General features: G+C 34.2%; 1 protein-coding gene across 1 annotated transcript in view; it reads right to left on the reverse strand.

Moving 5' to 3' along the window:
* Positions 1-22370, reverse strand: part of LOC113099711 (insulin receptor-like) — a 73031-nt gene that overhangs the window by 26103 nt on the left and 24558 nt on the right. The gene's annotated exons all lie outside the window — the stretch shown is intronic.

The following is a 22370-nucleotide window of genomic DNA, read 5'->3' on the forward strand; positions in this document are numbered from 1 at the left end:
GTATCCAAACTCGGGAAATGTCTGGGATTCGGGGTGGCCTTTATGCAGGTGGAATTGCGCCGTTCCAAGTCGCCGTGCCAAATGAGGACAGCGGGGAAAACAGATCTTGAGCCTCGTCTTAGCCTTTTTTTTTGGCCAGACTGCTGTAGTGGTTTCCATGGTGGGAAGGTTAACAGAAAACGGAGATAAATCCAAAAGATCGCATCCGATTGGATTGGAGCCAGTGCAGTACAGGAGACTCCAGAGAGGTTGTACATGTGCGGACAGGGCTGATGGGACGGGATGGGTTGGGTTGGGCTGACCCTGCTCTAGAAACCTGCGGCACTGCAGCGGCTGCATTGCAGATAGAGAGCTGCTTCATATTCAGGACGCAGCACACCGAGCCAGACACGGCCCTCGGTCTGGGATCACCTGGCTTTCTCTCGCACGAGCGCTCGTCCCCGGCAAAGAGAGCGCGACTGTTTCCAGGGTTACGGTGATATCCGAATAATCTGGTTTCCTTGTCAATGACCTCCGGGTGAGCAGGGGAAAGGGTTACGCATTTGATTGCACAGGTGCTGCCATTTCCAGACGAAGTGGAGAGCGTGAACTTTTCCCCTCGAGGATGTTTCTGTACATTTTTTCCGTGTGACGTTTACAAATCTCAGCCCAGCTGCTCGTACGAACTCAGAAAAACATTGATTTCCAACATTACATTAATCCAACACAACTCAGGGTATTTTATTGTACGTAAGAAATTACTGATGAAAATGTTCAGTTTTGGGATTGACAAGAAAATACAGATGACCATGATGAATATAGAAATGTAATGAAGTGTTGGGGGAAATATGACAACAATGTGAGTTTTTTGTAATTTATTATTATTTTAAATTTATTATTATTTTGTCATTGATAATGACAAAAACACATTTCGGTGATGGAAACAAATTCATCAAAACATTAATACATTGCTAATATTTGAATAATAAACTATACATTTGATCAATTTTTTTTTTTGTCACTTAAAAAAACGTATTAAAATGTTAAATAATTTTAAATCAAAACAGTGCATTTCTAATATTATGCAATGTTTTTGTAGTCAATTTGATCAACACCAAGTTTTTTGTCATTATTAATGAAATGCGCCTTACAACGATAAACAAATGATTTTAATTTGAACGTAGCGTTGGCGAAAATGACGAAATATGATCAGTGCACTAAATTGTCATTGATAATAAAAATACGCTTCACAATTATAAATCTAATTAAAACATAGCACATTCCTAATATTTTGTCGTATTTTTTCTCGACAGAACTTACATTTTTTGTCACCAACGATTAACACGCATCACAATGACAAATGATTTTAATTCACATGCTGTGTTGATAAACAACAAAAATGAACATGTTTTTGGGAAAATAAATATCCAGAGAGAATATGATTGTTTCAAATAATCCAATAAAGTCAATAATGACAGGTTTTCTAGCCAAGTTTACTCTGATTTAAGTATATGAATGACATGACAAAAATACGGACTAAACTGAACAAGATTTTCATCAAAAGACTGACTAAATCAAACAACAAAAAACCCTGTAAAATTTGAACGATGTATCGAACCCATTATTATTCTGTTGTAAGTGCCATGCTCTATAGTTTAACTAACTCAATTTCCTGGAATATGTATTAATAAGAGCTGCTTTGAGACTGTCAAATAATGAAAGTACAGCTCAGTTGGTGAGCAATGCCAACGGAGACTATGACTCACTTAAAGACAATAGGACAGTAAACGCATACAGCCAAGGACAAACAGGAAACAGTTTTGTTTTTTTATGTCAGGAAACTGGAAAAAACACGTCCTTGTAAAGCCGTGTGATACTGTATATTTGTCTCTCACCTTCAGCATCTGTGACCTTGTTTTTGGATCACAGAGTCTAAATATACTGCAACTTAAGATGAGGAAAGTTTTATGCACTCTGTAGTGTACTTGGAGCGCACCTAATAAAAGAGGTGCTGAATCCAAAATAATTCAAACAGGAAATGGCCTGTATATGCCCTCTATATATGGAATACTGGGATATGAAACACATCTACCATTGAGGAAATGGGGAAGTCTATAATGTGCAACATATGAAAATGTTTCAGTGTCGATGGTGCTGCTTACAGTGCAACTAAAGATGGCAACTACCCCCGAGAATGGCTGTAAATACAGTTCCTGGCTTATGACTTGGTGAAATTATTCCAGAACCCAAAGGGATGTGGTGGGGCTTTTATAATGGCCATCTAATGCAAGGTTTTTAAATGTTCATATTTCACACATTTTCTTATATAAATTTTCTTGCTTAAAGACAATGGCTACTTTAGGGACAATTAATTTTTTTGCACACCCATGCATTAGAAAATAGGCTTCATTTTCTTTACGCAAGACATATTTTCCATAATATTTGAAAATACATTATTTTTATTTCTATAATTAAGAAGCTGATTAAACAAAATTTCCATTACAAAAAAAAAACCCTTGTAATTTATTCACACATAATGGTGGTATTTGTTAAAGCAATTTTATTTAAGTTTAAAATGATTATTTGTTTTGTAAAAAAAAAGTATTATGATAGACAAACCAGTTCAAAAACATAAAAAAATTTACTCAATTATGAAAAGTCCCAGTGCACAAATATTAATGTTACCAGAATTATGCAAAATTATAATTATAAACTTAATATTTGAACAAATATACTACATGAAATATAAAAACTTATATTTTTATGCAATGTTTTCCTAATGAATACCTGCTTCCTTTTAAAAGCGTTCAATGTACAAAAACATTTAAATAAAATTGGCTTATGAACACTAAAACAAAGTACTAGAATTGTGCAAAATATAGTTATAACCTTATATATATATATATATATATATATATATATATATATATATATATATATATATATATATATATTATAACAACTAATGTTCTTTATGCTTTTCAAAACAATTTCTTCTAGACAGATTTCAAACTAATTATTTACTAAAAACTATTATTTTTCTTATTACTATTTCTTTTTCTTTGAAATTAATAATTTTCTTTTATTAGTATTTTTTGGGGGGATAAAACCAGCACATGTAATTCATCAAATCAGTAGGCTTGTAAGAGCACAAACGGCTAGACGTCTGCTTGAATAAACTGTTAGATGTGAAGCGAGGATGGCGGTCAGTGCCCAGCATGCCGTGCGGTTTGTTCAGATGGAGGCCAGTGGGCAGAATTGAATGTTAAAGATTAACCGCCGCCCCGCCGACCCACAGCAAAGTGATAACAAGAGCTGCATACGGTCACCTGACCACCCCGGCCCGGCCCTTCACACAAACACACAGACCAATGGATGAGGAGGAGGAGGAGGAGGGGGCTGCGCAGAAGAAGAGGCCACAGCGAGGCAGCCGTGATAAAGCTGTAAACCGTCATGGCGTGAGACGAGCACATGGCCTCACCAGCCAAAACAATTATAGCACAGTAGCCGATTATCAAAACAACAGCAGCGACTAACCTACGAACAACTCGCACGTCGATATCAAAACCAATTTCATCAACAGAGAAGAGAAGCGTTCTAGTCCAACACAGCTAATGCTAAAGCCCTGTAGTGAGCTCCTTGCTCCCTGATGCCTACACAGGCAGCATCCGAACTCAAACAAAACATCATGTGTGACTGATCTGAAACGCAAAAACATTAGGAGGATCGAATTATGATTCAATTTCAATAGAGTGTTTCAAGCTACCATAAATTTATATGCACAAATCATTATTTTTATGTAACTATTCTATATTCATCTATACGTCAGAATAAAATACAAGTTATATAAGTTGTATAATAATTAGTCAATAATTTGAGTCATCACTTGTTTTGCTGCAATATTTTAGATTTGAAAAATTTATTAGTTTTAATATAACATCATCTACATGGTTTAGAATAAAAGTTAAGTAGCTACAAGTGGAGCTATAATTTAAATTTTAATATTTGAATTTGTATACACTAATAAGCATAATTATTTGTATTTGTTTTTATGCCATATAACTTAACTTGAACCATCATATTCCACTGTATTTAAAAAAAAAAAGTATATACTAAGAATTACTTAATTTCATAAAAACTCATCTGTACCGTTCTGAATAAAATACAATTTACATAAATTATCCAAATGTAATATTTTCATATTTTTTATACACAATTTTTTTTTAAATACATTTATTATTTTTATACAATTTCATCTACACTTTTCAGAATAAAATTATTTAAGGCAATATTACATAGTATATACGTTTTGTTAATTTTTTCATATCTGAATTAATTTTATGCACAAGTATAAACATTATGCTAATAAGTATAAATTGTTCTCAATGTATTTTATAATCATTTAATGCGGCAATAAGTATGATTTATTATTTTTTAAATAACTATTCCAAATATACTTATACAAGTTTCCATATAAGATTAGTACATTTTTGTTGTAATATTTAAATAGTTCCAATTATTTTACACCCGTAAACATACATACGCAATTTATTATTTTTATGTAATTATTTCAGCTATACTTTCCAGAATAAAATACTTTTACATTTTGTCATTTATCAGAAGCTTTTATCCAAAGCGACTTACAAATGAGGAGAACAATAGAAGCAATGAAAACTTACAAAGAGCAACAATATGCAAGTGCAAATGACAGGTCTCTGCTAGTAAGTACACGTTAATACACGTAGCAAGGAATTATATACACACACACACACACACACACACACACACACAATAGTGCAACAGTGATAGTGATGTTTGTCATACGCTTGGCTAATAACCGGTCAATCTCTCTGTTATAATGACTGTCCGTTCAGTGCTGGCCGATAACAGCCGTGAGGATCCTGCCATGCCTGGCATTGTGTGCTCTCTACTTACACCAATTAGTCTACTGGCAGGACGGCTCATTGTGTCACGCTGGCAGGCCATTAATGAAAACACACTCATTCCTAATTAGAGAAGGTCTGTTTTATTCCTGGGGCCAGAGGAAACCGGTCCCACACGGGCAAAAACAGAAAAACACACTGCGAAATGTGGGATTTTATTTCGGCGGGAGATTGCAAAGGCTTGAGGTGAATCGAAACCGGCAACATCATGTACTGATCAAAGAAATTTCCCGCTGAGCAATCAGAAAGAAGTCATACTGTAGAAGTCGAATGCATTGTGAATGTTAAGACTATTCTACAGTGCATTGAGATTTTGTGTTTTTATGGTGCTGTGCATGAACTGGATGCAATTAGGACTGCGTGTTCTCGTTCAAACATGAAAAACAAGCAAAGATACACCGGAGAAGCGCAGCACATCAAATCTGGCTTATTTCCTGCACGCTCTCTTTTGTGCCCCTTCAAAACACCATGTGCTGTTGATCTCGCAGACCTCCATCTGATATGACTAAAGACATTTTCAGCCTAATGACGGGACCCACACGAAGCGCTTTCTGCTTCTCCTGCGCTGATTATGAGGAGAAATCTGCACAATTGTGTGGAATAGATTAAATACGGGAAAATGTGACGCAGATGAGCGTTCTGCCGTCTGTCAAAGTCCAAATGAACATAATTCGCATATTGAGAAGATTATCAATAAAAAATAAAAAAAGACTGCAAAATGGATTTCAGACATTCTTTTATGAGTTACAGCTGGAGAAGAAAAATACGCAAAATAAAACCAAATTGCATATTAAATAAATAAGCATTATTACTAAACTTTTCTGGGAAAGTTACTATGAAAATGCATGCAAAGTGAGTGAGTGAATTCAATTTTTTAAATTATTATTATTATTATTATTAAATAATTACTAATAAAACAATAATTATAAAATTTTGTAATATATATATATATATATATATATATATATATATATATATATATATATATATATACACACACACACACACACATTATATATATATATTTGTACATTATTTTATATATATATATATATATATATATATATATACATACATACATATATATATATATATACATACATATATATATATATATGTACATTATATATATATATATAAAATGTACAAATATATGTACATTATATATAAATATATGTAGAATTTTTTCCCCTTCATTCATTCACGTTTTCATGATAAAACTCTCCATTGTATAGTTTAATTATAATTTTATTATTATACAAACATTTATCTAAAGCTGCAGTCCATAGCTTTTTTTGGTTTAAAATAATCCGACACCAATATCTGAGCCAGTGCATAACCAGCCAGTGTTCGAAACTATTGCCTTTAGTCCGGCAGGTTTTCGTGGGAAATTACATTACATCACATCTGTAACCATAAAGAAATTGTCCCGGCTACTGGGCTATCGCATGTGAAGATATACTGTGACGATATACTGTAATGCTTTTTTTCCTCAGTTGGTCAGAACAAACATGGCAGACTTATTACTTACTTTTTCAGATGATAATATCTGGTGAAAATTCTCATTTGGGTCATATATTCATGAAGTACAGTGAATATCCACACTTTGAAAATTAAAACTGTAAATTATTTTTTATTAAAAATATTTTTAGAACAAAACTATTCTTGTTATTAAACTTTTACCATGAGAAAGTGTCAAACAGACAAAGAACAGCATGCTTATTAAATAACTGAAATAAATGAACAAATATTTTCATACTTTTATTGGCAGCGAAGTTATAATAATTAAATATAATAATAGCTATAATTAAATCAGTTAAAGTTACACTTATGTTTTTGACGGTAAAACCGCCACAAAGTGAGAGAGGCATACAATAAAATAAACAACAAAATATTTATTGTAACCCACCATATTAGCAAGCATTACCATACATAAAATAGTTCCCTTATAAGATCACAGTGTAAACAGTAGGGGACAAATAACTTATAAGGGGCCATTTTAAGCAAATTTCTATAGGAAATAAGTGCGAATATTAAGGCTGAAAAGATATTCAAACACAATAGTGAGTATAGTTGTTGAGTATAACATCACAAAGGGAAAAAGCATTAGAACAAGACCATGAAATAAACACAAAGACCCGTTCAAATTAATCACACACGATGCACAAAATGTGTCGGTCTCATTTACATAAACTTCATTTACACCCAAGGTAAGGGAATCCTCGCACGCAGATGCTACACGCAGCAGCGTTAATGATAGCGCAAGTGCTAATTTTTTTATCATGATATGATAACCCAAAAATACTCTGCTGTGAACCACATGTCCCCTGTTTCGAGAGATCTAAAAATATTTATCATCCTAAGAGCTCCGCCGAGTGTTTGTGTGCTCATCCCGCCTATAGTGCTAGAGATTGGGATGTTTACATGTTTTCTTGAAACAACTGTGAACTGGCAAGCATCTGGAGGCTCAAATTGGATCAGAAGAGCATTTTTTTGGGGTCTGACTCACAGTCCAGGGTTGAGTATGGCACGGTGACAGAATTCAGAGCTTCACTTAGCTTTCCCTTCCCAAACTTGGCTGATTTAGGAGGGAATTCCCCCAGACTCGCTGCAAGGTGACTCTCCACAGCTGTGCGAGTCGCGGCCAAACTCGCGAGCCTCACGCGGGCCAGGTGTTCGGGGCCGGCTGGCTCCATAATTACAGTTTAAACGAGCCGGCGCACTCTTAAATGGAGTGAGGGAGCTATAAAACTAGCCGTCGTTTAGGTAATAGCCAAACAGAGTAAACAAAGGCACATCCTGATACGCAACAAATCGAGAGTTCGACGAGTCCCAGACGAGTCTCAGAATTCAGGAATTTGGGATTTTAGATTAATGCTCGAAACGAACTCAGTCCCCTCTAAAGCGGACTGAACTTAAAGGGATAGTTCACACAAAAAAGACAAACTGCTTTTGCCCGTAGTCAGTGGGTACCAATAAAGACTTCCATTGCATTACCAAAAATAATTGATAATGCACTGAAATTCTGGCAAGCGGAACAAATCAAAATGTGACACGAAGTGAAACAAAACAATACTAAGTGAAGTGAAGTAAAACAAAAACAAAACAAAGCAAAGAAAAACAAAACATGAATTTTCATTGTCAAAATAGCTTTGGATTGTCGAAATCTTTGATGCTTTTTTGCCCCAAAAAGATTTAAATAAATAAATAATTCTATATCAAACAAAGACTTTTGTATGAAAAAAATCTTTGATCAAAACAAGTGACACTTAAATGAATGCTTTTTTGATGCGTTTCTTACCCACAGCGTGTCTTAGCTTATTTTACTCATGAACGCAAAATTTTGGGTGTTTCTTAAAGAAAATAAAGCTACAAATTAAGAGTTTGACTTCCCAAAGGAGTCTTTGAAATTTTTGCGGCAATTTGGAACAATTTTTACGAAAAGTTTTTTTAAGATTAAATTTTTTGCCAATATCTAAAGCTTATAAATATTATTGACCAAAATACTATTCAAATATCACTCAGATAACAGCAAATAAATGTAATATTATATATATATATATATATATATATATATATATATATATATATATATATATATATATATATATATATATATATATATATATAGATAGATAGATAGATAGATAGATAGGAGAGAGAGAGAGAGAGAGATCATTAATTGATATTAACTTTGTTTACATATTTTTATTATATACGATTATCTATTCTTATTGCTAATTGTTTAATTATCTTGCTGTGCTTTGGCTGTTAGATTCATTTTCATAATTGAACCACTTTGAAACATGACAAACATATGATACCGAAAGTACATAAATACTGACAGTATTTAGATTTTTGGGCGGGGTCCACATATTACGTCCTTTGTGAACACAATTTTAGGTCCAAACAGAATAAAGAGTTTGAGCTTTCTAAAAGCGGTTTGCAATTCAGTTTAAATGTGAACGCGACAAACAAACTCTTCAAACTCTTACAAGGCTGTATAAGTTCTTAGTCAGTTTGGCCTCGCTTTTTAGGTGTCACTTAAATGCTGCAGACACGGCTACGGATACAGTTAGAAATCACAAGAGTCTATCATGTTTCAGTGAGCAGAACACTGGAAAGTTTGCGGTGACTGCTCAGCTCAGATCCTTCGACCCGAAACCTTCTGAGCTGAGGCAGTGCTCGGTGTGGGAGCGGCCACAGCTGGTTGGTACTCTCGGGGAAGCCTCACGCTTTGATCAAAGGCCCGTAATCAAAAACTACCCACTGTCCTTTGCCCAACATTGGGGGGGACGAGCGTTCGGGCGAAGCCGGATCTCTGGGTTCTTCCATTCGTCACTCTCCAGCTGTGGGGTTTTATGATGGAGGCACCAGGCGTCCAGATGTACAGCAAAGTGGAAACGACAACAACAACAATAACAACAGGCCGGGAAAAACAAATTAGAGGGGAATCTCTGACAGCAACATGTTGCATTCATTTAACATTGCCTAATAACAAATGGACAAGTGATATATTCGCAGTAATGATTGTGTCAACATGTTTCTGGCTTAGAGTACAAACACGTTGCTTCATGTGGCGCAACAAGCGCCGGTAACCCAAGAGCCACGGCCTGGGCTAAGACGGAAACGCCCTTGTAAATGATCTCAGGGTTAAACAATAGGTAAGTTATCACCTGTATAAATGGTTTTGATGCTTTTGCTTTTGTGTCAGAGTGTCGATCAAACTTAGGTCATGACTTCAACCCAATTCGTAACGGATTGAGTCATTGGTTTGAAAGAGGAGCGGCTGACAAACATTAGTCAAACGTTTCGAGAGAAATCTCACATTGTTTGTCAAGCAAACAAGATGCTCCTGCTGCTAGACCGGGACACCGCATTTGTTTGGTCCACCAATGACTACTAGTCTGATGGGGTGGGAAGATGCAATGGCGGTTATGTGACACTTTCGAGGGTTGAAAACAATCCTCTCCGTCACCCGCCAGGAGGGAGGGCTTGTTTTGCTCACAAACAAGTTATGCAATGCCTCCTCCTCTCCTCAAATCATTAAACTCTTCCCTTCGGGCAGCTTCAGGCTACTTATTTTGCTCTCTGGTCCACACGTGCTGACACTCATTAACAATTACAGACGCCCCAATACGCTCGTTAAAACTTATTTTGGGTTTCAATTCTTATTTTTGGAAAGCCGTCAAGCCTGTTTTGTCTGTTTAATGGCCGATGACAGTGGCAATAATTAGGGACAAAATTGGTGAAATATAATGCATTCTTATTTTATCCAATATTTAACATAAAAAAAAAAAAAAAAAAAAACACTGCTCAAATATTGGAAAAATTTATATTTAGAACGCAAAGGACCAAGAGTTGTGAAAAATATTTTTGGCTTCTATTCTACCAGTATTGGAGATGTGTATCCTCTGCATTTAATTGGCATTAATTTGATTTGTATAAAAATGTTAAAAATTAATAAAAATACTATGCTGATACCTGAGCAATGTTTTCAAATAAGAAACTTTTATGGAAAAAAAATTACAAATGCCAAATATAGGAAGTTTTGGATAAGAAATCGCCCAGAAAGGGCAAAAATTTCTGGAAAGTGCTGAAATCCAGATTTAAATCCACAATGAACAAAATTGTGAGGAATTCTTTGGAAAAGAATTTAAATGTAAAATGTACATTATTTTGATTTGGTCGCTCAAAATAGTAAAATTTGCCGAAATATAATAACATTTGTGGATGACAGCAGTCCCAGTTTGGCACAGATTCTGGTAAACCAGCTAATTATGTAGTGTACCTAATAACCCTCTCCAATCGTGTCCATCCATGTCACTTCCACAACTCCCCTGAGACTCTGATAGCTGTGGAAGTGTGAGACGCCTCACAAAGACAGGAAACAATTCCAAGAATCTTCTGCACACTTCACAAAGATTCCGGATTCCCTGTCACTGTAGATTTGGTACGGTTTCTCTTTACATGAACACACATGCCTTTAAACACTCGCTCTTCATCACAGCCGCTTCACTGCTGCCTGGAAATCCTCAAAACAGGAGCTACCGCGTTTCCTCCACTAATACAACATCATGATATTACATGATATTCCCTACTATTATTAAATATAATTGACAAAAACATTTGCTCAAATATATATTGTATATTACACATTAGTATATAAATACTAAATAAATAAAATAAAAAACAAAAAATAAAATGGCAATAATATTGCATTAAAATGGTGTTATCTAAATCTATTTAGTTAATATGCTAAAACCAAATAACAAAAAATGTAATGATTACTATTATTAAATATTACTGACATATTATTAGCTAGAATATAAATAGTATATCATTTTAAAGGGACAATAAGTAACTTTTTAGGTATTTTATTATCTAAAATCAATATTTTTATTCATAAATATGCCCTCAATGGTGTGCAAATACCTATGCCAATGTTTAAACTAATCCTCATAAATGAAGAATTTATTATCTTTATATACATGGGATGGGTAGGTCGACGGAGGCTTCCATGTAGTTCCGCCATCTTGCAAAACTATAATAGCAGAGAGGGACAAAAAGTACTAAGCCAACGCGTTTTCGGTCAGAGCCAGAAAGGCAGGTGCAGAGCAGTGAGAGGCGCTTGAAACTGCACCGGCAAGTCTGGATTGCATTCTTATTATGGACCATTCATATGCCGCGCCACAGGAGAAGAAAACATCGTCGCCAAAACAGTCAAAAATAGAACGTAAAAGGAAACGTGACCGTAGATTACAGAAAACAAGAGTTAATGTCGGGGAAGCTTTTTCTAGGTGGAAAGAGCTAATGCTGGATAAAGATTTCAAAAGAGACGCTGAAGTGGCCTGTTTTCCTCTCGACAGGTAAGTCAGTGTTTGATGATGATATCTAACAATGCACATAATTCAGAAAATATAACGAATAAAGAAGACATAACTACTAATTACAATATTTTATGTTTTCCACAGTCCGTAATTCATACTGTAACATTCGTTTGTTAGTTGCCATGTTGCAGTTTGTTTGAAATAACACACCTGTTCACCTGAAGGAAAACTCGACGAAGTGCTATTAGAAGACATCCTGTCAAAGCTTTTTGGTATATATCGCCTACCGTAGATGCAACGCGCATTTGAAAAAGCGAGGCGCTGGAGAGCAAAATTAGTTTGAATGCAAAATACAATTTCACCACTAGATGGGAGTAATTCCTACTTACAGTCCCTTTAAATATATTTTTCATATTTTATAAATTTTTAATAATTTGAACTTTACAAATTTCATATCAATTTATATAATTAGTACACAAAAGGCCAAAAATAGTGCTATAAATATTTTTGACCTATACTGCAGTCAGGGGGCCAAGAGTTATATTTTTGTAAAAAATCAGGTTCTTCGATATTAAACAACTTTTTGTACCCACAAAAATAAATAAACAAATAAATACATTTCATGAAAGAAAAGCATGGTACAATAATAATTCAATGTTGCATTAAAACTGTGATAATTAATTTGCAAAACAGAGTTCTTTTGAAACAATTGAATGCTTCTATTCAGCAAGGATGCATTAAAGTGACATTTATAATGTGTAGTCATATATCAGTAATAATTAAACATAATACGGTAAAATAAAACATAATTAAAATGCTACAAAAGATTTTAATTTCAAATAAACTCAGTATTACTGTTTTTAACGGTATTTGTGATTAAACAAATGCAACCTTCGTGAGAATAAAGTAAATTAATAAAATATTTCCACCCCTACTGTATTATCAAAATGCACATGAAATAAAAAAATCTATCAAAACTGTATAAGATTTTATCATACCACCCAAGCCAATAATGAGCTGAGATTTGTTTGCATTTAACTGTCATTAGCCACATGCAAACACGTTCCCTCGGATATTTCCCATGTTTACATGCGTGTCAGAAGGATCTAGTTTCTGAAACTGTCCCTGCAGCTCTTCCTTTCCTTTCTCAGAAGAGCATGAAGCAGCGGGAATGAGCGAGTGCTAGACGAGAGAGGACGGGCTGCCTGTGAGAACAGCGTGTCAGTGGCGCGATGCAAATGTAGGGCGTTGAAACGCTGCCATTGATAACGGAGAGGACACGAGCTCCTCCATCTCCCTCAGGGCTTCCTGTTCAGCTAATGAATGGAAGTTGGTGTAATCGCAGTCGACTGCACAACCACGGAGGAAGTGCAGCTGCTAATGTGATTCTTCGGAAACAGCTAATCCAACACAGTCTGCACTTCATAATGCAGAGTCCACACTGCATGATATTCAAAATCATCGGATCATCATTGTTTTCACACTGCACGTCTATTTTGGGTAGTTTTCAGTTGCTGATAGATTGCGAACGAGCAATTTCGATTCCGCAAAACCTGTCGGCGAGTGAAAATCAGGGCTAAAATAATGCAGTGTGAACTCTGCATACTCCAAACACAAACCACAAGTTTGTCTCTGATCAAAATAGTAATACATAAAAAAATAGAAACATTTACGCATTGTATTTTTATGTATATATTTTACTTACATTATTGTTGTAATGCAATGATTGTAGACTTTAATGCTGGGTTCAGACTACACAATATTTTTGTCGGTCACGATAGTCGCCGTGTCAAGATTACACGATTGTGACTCTTGTTGTGTCACGGGCAAGAAACGTGTCAGACTACACTGTTGCTTCCCGACCATTCATCGCGTGCCGTCTTTAATGAAGTGCGTGATGTCATCAAGAAGGCGGAACTAGCGACTGACTTCGGGGAAAATAAAGGTGTGTAAACATTGCAGAAGCTCTTCCGCTATCGTTCACCAGTACTATTGCCACAGCTCCACGAACCATTCCTCCATCTCATGATTTTACCTAGCCGCACAATCATCTCTCTTTTGTTTCACTATGTTTGAAAACTGTGCAAGAAAGAGCTTTTATGCTGCTATTGGTCAACGTCACCAATGTGATGGAACTCGTTGTGGATGACGGAAAAAATTTAACATGCTAGTCATTCTGTCATGATGTCGTGAAGCATTTCAGATGCGGAATCAGTTCTCATCCACTATTAGACACTACATGAGCTGAAACAATGAAATCTTGCGTCCCGACGCCATTGTTTTTCACGAATCCCCACAACACCCTAGGTCAAGCAAATCATGCCAAAATCTGGCTAAAATTGTTAAAGTCTGAACCGGGCATTAGAAAAATATATATATTTATATAATATGTAATGTTGTCATCATACATATTAAAATAATTTTGTTGGCTCTTTCAAATTGCAATCGTTTTAAAGTTAGAATTTATGCCAGTAGCACCTTCCCTTACGATTGTTTTTAGAAATGTTTTTCTAATTTAAAAACTCATGTTATGATTCTAATTTATTTTATTTTTTCTATTTTATTTTCATACATTTAACTTTTTAGGAAACACATTCTACATAAAAATACACACATTCAATATTGCTTTATTATTTATATCATTATTGAATAAATATATCTTTTGTAAATCACATCTGATGCTTGAGCGTTTAAAAAAGTTTTAAATAAGTAAATAACAGGTTGGTGTTAATGATTTTAATGAGGAATATACTAAATATATGTATGCTCAATCTAACACACAGACACACACACATATACATATACATACATTTTATATATATATATATATATATATATATATATATATATATATATATATATATATATATATATATATATATATATATATATATTTATTTATTTATTTATTTATATTGTGTATAACTATTATTATACACATTTAAATAAAATGTAACACTTTTTTCTCGCATTTGATGATTGCAGCTAGTTCACTTTGGACCTGTGCATGCAGAGCAGAATGCATTTATGCCTCGTGCAGCAGTTTGTTGCTTCACTGTCTGTGAGGATCACTGGCTGGCAGCTGCCAGAGGGCCTCATACTTCCTGTCCTGACACAACATACACTCTTTACCTATAGGCACACGCATACACAAACTGCAAAACCAAAACAGTTCACACATTGACTTCCCCTTTACATACACAAACGGTCACAAACACTCGGGTGTTGCACAAGCCAGTGTTTCAGTGGTGCTAATGGGTTGGACGACTTCAGGAGCCTATACGATGAGAAAGTATCTGTGTCAAAGTTCAAACACACGGGTAACTAAAACCCCCGTGTTCACGTGCAAGCCGATCTCCGAGCGAGGGGATCATGCTTCGCCTCCTTGGCTCCTCGATCAAGGGGGCTTTGTGCAAAAACCACAGATTTAGCCTTCATAACTGTAAGATTAAAGGTAAAAAGTGGGAGGAAATTCACTGCTGGATCACAAAATCCAAAGAATGTGATTTCAGTGCGGGTTATTGCCACTTACAAAGCTAAAGCTATTCATTTTGAATAGATAAACATGTTTTTATATGTATAATTTAACGCTAAACAATTCAATAGGCAAAAAATGAGAAATGGAAATAGAAATCGTCAGTGTATTTCAATATAAGCTAAACAATAGTCAACAAAAATACAGCAATGACAAAAAGGACAAAAGGCGGGACTTGATGTTACTGATTACAAATGGTATACGATAGGCAGTCGGGGGGCAGAGCAAATAAAAAGGGCCTGATGATGAAAGTCATTTCAGATATAAGGAAAGCAGATATATATGTTTTTAAGACGACAAAAATGCATAATAAATTTTACATTATTCGTGATCACACATCGGTGTGAATACAGTTATCGTTCTTAGTGTGAATGCGCATCAAGACCGAAGTATAAACATTTAACAATAACTGATTAAATTAACACAATTTTCAAATACATTTTACATTGAATCGGAAAAAAACGAGCACAGAACACCCATCAATTATAAGAATTCTGTAAATTATCATCATGGTGTGTGCACACCAAAAGCAACGATTTACGATTTAACTCACTGGACATAACAAAAAACATTTACTATATAACTTTCGCAATCTTTCGACTCATTTGGGAAAACGACATATTACAAACAACCAAATGCTTCAACAATGAAAAAACTGCTCACAAATTTAAAGCAGCAGAAAACTAAAATGCACAATAATCATTATGTGTGTCATAATCATGTAAATATAGTTATTGTTTTAGTTCTCTTTCTTGGTGTGAGCAAAACTTAAGACTGGGGTATAATTAAAAAAGTAGAGTTAACATTAAATGAATGAATGAATAATAGAGCGCCAATTAAAAAAAAAAAAAATTTATTTGGAAAAAAACAATTAGAACGCTTCGGAATGTTGAAAAAAAAAAAAGCAGTACTTTCAGATCTGGTTAAGAACTTTTACTGAGTTAAACTCATTGGATAAAACCAATGGACAGAAAGAGTCATATTTCAATGTTCACTACTTTCGTAAAATTTCTAATTTTGAGTAAAATAACATTGCAATGCATTGTAATAAAAATAAAATTAAAAAATGGTGACAAAAGAAAAATCAAACAGTCCTATGACAATGACGATGGGAAGCTACCGCTTTCTTTCAAAATTCGAAAAAGAAATGTTACACTCAATTGGAATACAAACAATCGGAAGAGTAATCGTAAAAATTCCACTGATTATGTCTTTTGTTTGTTCTAGGCTAATTTATGCTAATTTGATGACCCTAACAAAACCACGATACTTTCGACTCTTACAGCATTCTTTCAAAACTTCAAAAGAAATGTTACATTTAATTAGAAAACAAAGAGATGGAGAATTCGAGATAGGTTAAATAGTAAAAATTCTGCAAATTCTCTGTCTCAGCACATTTTTTAAAAAAATATTTAAGCTAATTTGACAATAAGAAAGCTATACTTTAAGCTCGGTTTTGCTGCATTTAAACTAAAAAAAAAAAAACAAGGTTTTATCTGGGCCTTACTATAAGGCTCTCTGACTGACAGCAACCAATGAGTTCTCCTGCTAAAGAAAATCAAATCAAGTGCTTCAAGCGACTTCTATTCTGTCAGAAGAGGAGCCTGGAGATTTTTTCTTCAAAATTCGGAGAAGCCCCACAATAAAGCTTACAAACAATAAAGCTGTGGCTTGCTCAAGCTGTGCAGACGATGCCAATCTATTTTAGTGTGAAACGAGTGTCGGATACAGTGGGGAAGAGAGCAGAGAATCCTCACGGCTCCTTATCTGTCTCGCTGAGGGCCTCTTTACTCCGAGGTGGGAAGTAAATGACCCACTCTTAGACGGTTAGGAAATGCACACTTACCCTCCGGCACTTCCGAGGTGCTGATACTTGGAAAAGCGTTTCGCCTAACAGCAGACGGGAGCTATAGCATCCACCTGTCCGCAGGCATCACCCGACACTTCACGGATTTATGCACCATAGTTAGGAATTTAAAGGAGTTTGACCTGCAAAGTGTCCTTGAAAATCATTTTAAACCGAATTCAATCTGATTTCAGGGTCACCTATCTGGCTTGAAACGCCTGGAGAAACAAAGTAAGTATACAAGCAACTGTAAAGGGTTTCTCAGTCAAGGTCAGACTGAAGATCAGGAGATTCGATATCAAGCGCCTTCCAGAATCTTTTACCTGGACCATGAAAACAGAAGAAGAGCAGCTTCCTTGAACTCACTCAACCCTGTTATCTTCGCCGAGGTGAATGTGTCGGAGATTTATGACTGGACGTCAGCACTTGTTGAGCGCCACATTTTTCCTTCTGTTTTTATGGCTAGTTTTTTCCGCCTCCTTTTCTAGGAAACCAAAACACAGCTAAAACTCAGGAACATACCAGTGATTGTTCTACATCCTTTATACAATACAAATATATAACTAATAACATGTTGATAAAAATAATAATCATCACCATCATCATTTATATTATTATGTCATATAAAAAATTATAACAATAACACAATAAGAAATTATAATTTTTTTTACTATTATTATTATTTTAAATATTATATAACAACAAAGCTTAAATTTTATCTAACATTTTTCATATATAAAATATATTGACACTACTACACTACAAAAAAATAATGATTTATATAATTCTTTATATATTTAATAATATGCATTATTTTTATTATTATACGTTATAATTTTCAATTAAGTTTACAATTCTTATTTAAACATATGCAATTTTAATATCACTGCTAATGCATTGTTATTATTTACTTCTATTACGGTAATAATATTAATAACAACAATGATCCCAGTTATTATTTTAAAATAAAGTATTGTTGTATAACACAATATATTTCTAGTAAAACAAGAAAATAATAATAATAAGTTTGTATTATTATTTACTTTATTATTAAATGTTGCATTTATTATTAATAGTAGTATTTATTACATTATGATTATTCTTCATAATAACATGTTGATAGATAATGAAAATTTCATTTAAATTATTATGTAATAATATATCATATGAACTGTAACAATTATAAAATAATAACTAATAATAAAAATAAAATACTACTACTACTACTAATAAAAAAAATAAAAGTTTCCACAATTCAAAGCAAACTAAGATTTATGATATTATTAGCTTCTGTTCATTATTGTTCGAATATTACGTTTAACAAGCTGTTAAAGAACATTTCAGCAGTTTAGAGGAGTAGTCTCAGATTAGTAAGTTTAGACGAAAAACTAGTAAACGGAAAAAAAAAAGTCATTCTTGTCAAGTTAATTCAAAGCGACTGGTCCAGATGAACACTGACATCACGTCCACAAAGCTCTGAGCACAGAAGAACAAAATGGCTATGACAACAAAAAAGCGCAAATCCGCGGCTGCTGAACTTTGACCTGAAAACGTCCCGGTTGCGCAAGAGCCGCTGTCGGCGCAACAGAACAACGCTCACAATAACAGAACACGCTGTGCCAGAGGAGCAGATAGGACTTATCTGAACAGCTCATCTGTTTGTACTGTCTTCTGTAGAAGAGAGCCTTCGCCTCACGCTTTGCGTTCGTGACGCTTTTATGGAGAACAAGGAGGACGCATTTTAATGTTGTTACACAAGAACCAAGCTATTTATCTGAAAGTATTAAAATGAATGACAGATTTCTTTTGTTGAAAGAAAAATAAACGTTCCCTGGGTAACAAATGAAGCAAACACTAAACATTTGCTTTCTACTTGAAGCATGTGGAGTTGTTTTTTCTTCATCAAGCTAAGAATGGAAAGCGGCGCTTACAGAAACACCTGCACAGATTTTATCTTTGCACTCAAGCTCACGTCTACATCCACCGGCTCGATCTTAAAACACTTCCTGACACTGAACGCCTGCTTACACTCAAAACACTCACTGCATTCATGAATGAATCAAGGGCTCGCGCTTTCGCCACGAGAATTCATTTGCTGGACATTTTTACTGATTCATTTTTACTGATTGTCAACACAAAATGTTTTATGCATTTATGAAGTAATGCAAAACAGAATTTCCAGTTATATTTCATTGGTTATATTTATAAAGAATTGATTAAATTGTGAAAAGTGGGACAAGACCTGGATAAGTTAAATTATCATATGGAATTACTTAGCTATTTTCTTTTATTTAGCTATTACTTAATATACTGTGCTGACTGAATAACATCAAAACAAAATATGAAAAAGGAAAATAAACAAAAGGTATAATTGCATGAATAAAAATATTAAAAATGAATTTTATCAATGTTATAAATAAATTGCACAGCATAAATAAATGTTAAAATAATACACTACTAAAACATTTAAATATAGTCCACTATATTATTAATATTTGTAATAAATAACCAATAAAAACTTTTAATATTAATAACAATAAATAAATTGATTAATAAACAAAAACAATTATATCACAAGTTAGAATTACGATCTATAAACATAAATAAAATACACAAATACATTACTAGATTTAAAAAAAAAATGAGGCATAATTATTTTTTTATATATGTTTACTACTATTACTAAAAAACATTTAAATATAGTCCACAATATTGTTAGTCCATGTGATAATTAATCATCTAATGAATCATTTTTATTAAATAAATAAAATAAGGAAATAAATAAAAGGTAGAATGACGTGCATAATATAATTATGAATATTATGAAGGAAAAAACATACTGCTAAAAATAATAAAACAAAGATATGAATAAATAAATGACTTGCGTTTAAAATAATTAATATTTTAATGGTGTAATTTATTATAAAATATGATTTTTGTATTAAAATAATTAATATTTTAATGGTGTAATTTATTATAAAATATGATTTTTGTATTAATAACAACAACTAATATATATATATATATATATATATATATATATATATATATATATAGTCCACAACATTATTATTAATATTACTTACATTATTATTATTATTACTACTACTATTATGGTTGATATTGTTGTTTATCGCCACAACATCTTCACAAAATAAGATATTTTGAAGAATGATGGCATCAAACTGTTGACGGTAGCCATTGACTTCCATTGTATTTTCTTCCATACTATAAAAGTCAATGGCTACCATCAACTGTGCGGATCTTCTTTTGTTCTCAACAGCATTTCTGCTACTTACGTTTACAAACAGAGATGCTATTATGATAAAATATTATGATCATCTTTTTTGCTATTAATAGCGATAAAAAAGATATTTAAATATGGTCCACAACATTATTATTAATATTAGTTAAATTACTATTATGGCTGGTGTTGTTGTTTATCACCACAATATCAGGAGATGCAATCATGCCACACACTAAAACAGGGTTACATTTGCTTTTACGTTGGCTTGAAATAAAATAAAAATGGAAGAACACACCTATGTAGGAAACTTCCTTCTGGAATTAAATGCAAAGGAAAGTCAAAAACCTTCCATCTGGAACACAAACCATTTCCCCTTATTATTAGCTGCGGAGGAGCGAGAAAACATGAACGCCAGGCTAAACAAACAAACAAACATGCACAGGTTTTGTTGATTTGGCACGGGCGGAGAGCGCCTGTTTCTCTCGGGATCTGGAATCTTGCTGTAGGGTTATCTACAGATGCTGTAGGGTTATCTACAGATCTACGAATGCAGTTGTGATTTCACTCGTAAGGTTTGTACAAACTACATACTCGCAAAACCAAATGCTCACTGGGTAATCTGAACATCAGTCTTAAAGGAACAGATCACCCAAAAATGATGTCTGAGATGTAGCTAGATGAGTTTCTTCATGGGAGAAGATTTGGAGAAATTTAGCATTATTAGCACTTGCTCACCATTGAAGTGAATGGGTGCCGTCAAAATGAGAGTCCAAACAGATGATAAAAACATCACAATAATCCACACCACTCCAATCCATAAGTTAACGTCTTGTGAAGTGAAAAGCTGTGTGTTTGTAAGAAACAAAAATTCGTCAGATTCAAACCGTTGCTTCTCGATCCATAATGTTGCTTTCTCCAGTGAAAAAAAGTCATCTCGTCTGAATCAGGGGAGAAATCTGCACAGATCGAACAGCGTTTACAAGAGAAAACTGTTCTAAACAAATACGTTCGTGGATTTTGATGTGAGAGGACAACAACAGGAGATTTTTCTCTGCTGAAAGCAATTTTATGCATTACGGAGTCATGTCTTTGCAAAATGCAATGGTTGTAAAGTTAAAACTTCTTAATGATGGATTTGTTTCTTACAAATGCACAGCGTTTTGCTTAAGACATTTATTGATGGACTGGAGTCATGTGGATTACTTGTGGATTATTGTGATGTTTTTATCAGCTGTATGGACACTCATTCTGACGGCACCCATTCACTGCAAAGGATCCATTGGTGAGCAAGTCATGCGATGATAAATTTCTCCACACCTAACAAAGAAACAAGTTCACCTACATCTTTGGTGAGTAACTTTTCAACAGATATTAATTTTTGGGTGAAATATTCCTAAAAGGAAACCAGCAAATACAGTAGGTTTAGATTTTAGCTGCATGAAATTACATCTTTTAACTTGTTATCGACTGATTCCTGGATACATTTTAGGCTGAACAGACGCACTGAGCCCGTCCATATCATCCCCCTCCAAAAAAGGTGGAAGTAAACAAGGCACTTGAGCTGAATCAGGTTGAACGGGGTGTGAGGTGAATAGCGAGCAGGCGCTGTACACGTTGAACCGCCAGATGAGATTTGTATTGGCAGACTGTCCTGTAATGTACCAGAGAGGCTACCTCCAGCCAAACACCAGCAGCTTTGACTTGCAAATCAATCAGACCTATGTTTACTACAGAAACCTTCTCCTGCGTATTTCTCAGACAATGTTCAATATATATCTGCTCTAAATCTGAAAAAATGGGTGATTTTTAATCTATGGAACCTTCATTTCTACCAAAAAAGGCATTGTAGCCAAATAGATACGGACGATTTAAAGTGACAGTTCGCCCAAAAATAAATTCTATCATCGTTTACTCACCCTCAAGTTGTTTCAAACCTGTATGCGTTTCTTATTTTCTGCTGAACACAACAGAAGATATTTTGAAGAATGAC

The sequence above is a fragment of the Carassius auratus genome, unplaced genomic scaffold (assembly GCF_003368295.1).
Source record: "Carassius auratus strain Wakin unplaced genomic scaffold, ASM336829v1 scaf_tig00217023, whole genome shotgun sequence".
NCBI classification, from domain to species: domain Eukaryota; kingdom Metazoa; phylum Chordata; class Actinopteri; order Cypriniformes; family Cyprinidae; genus Carassius; species Carassius auratus.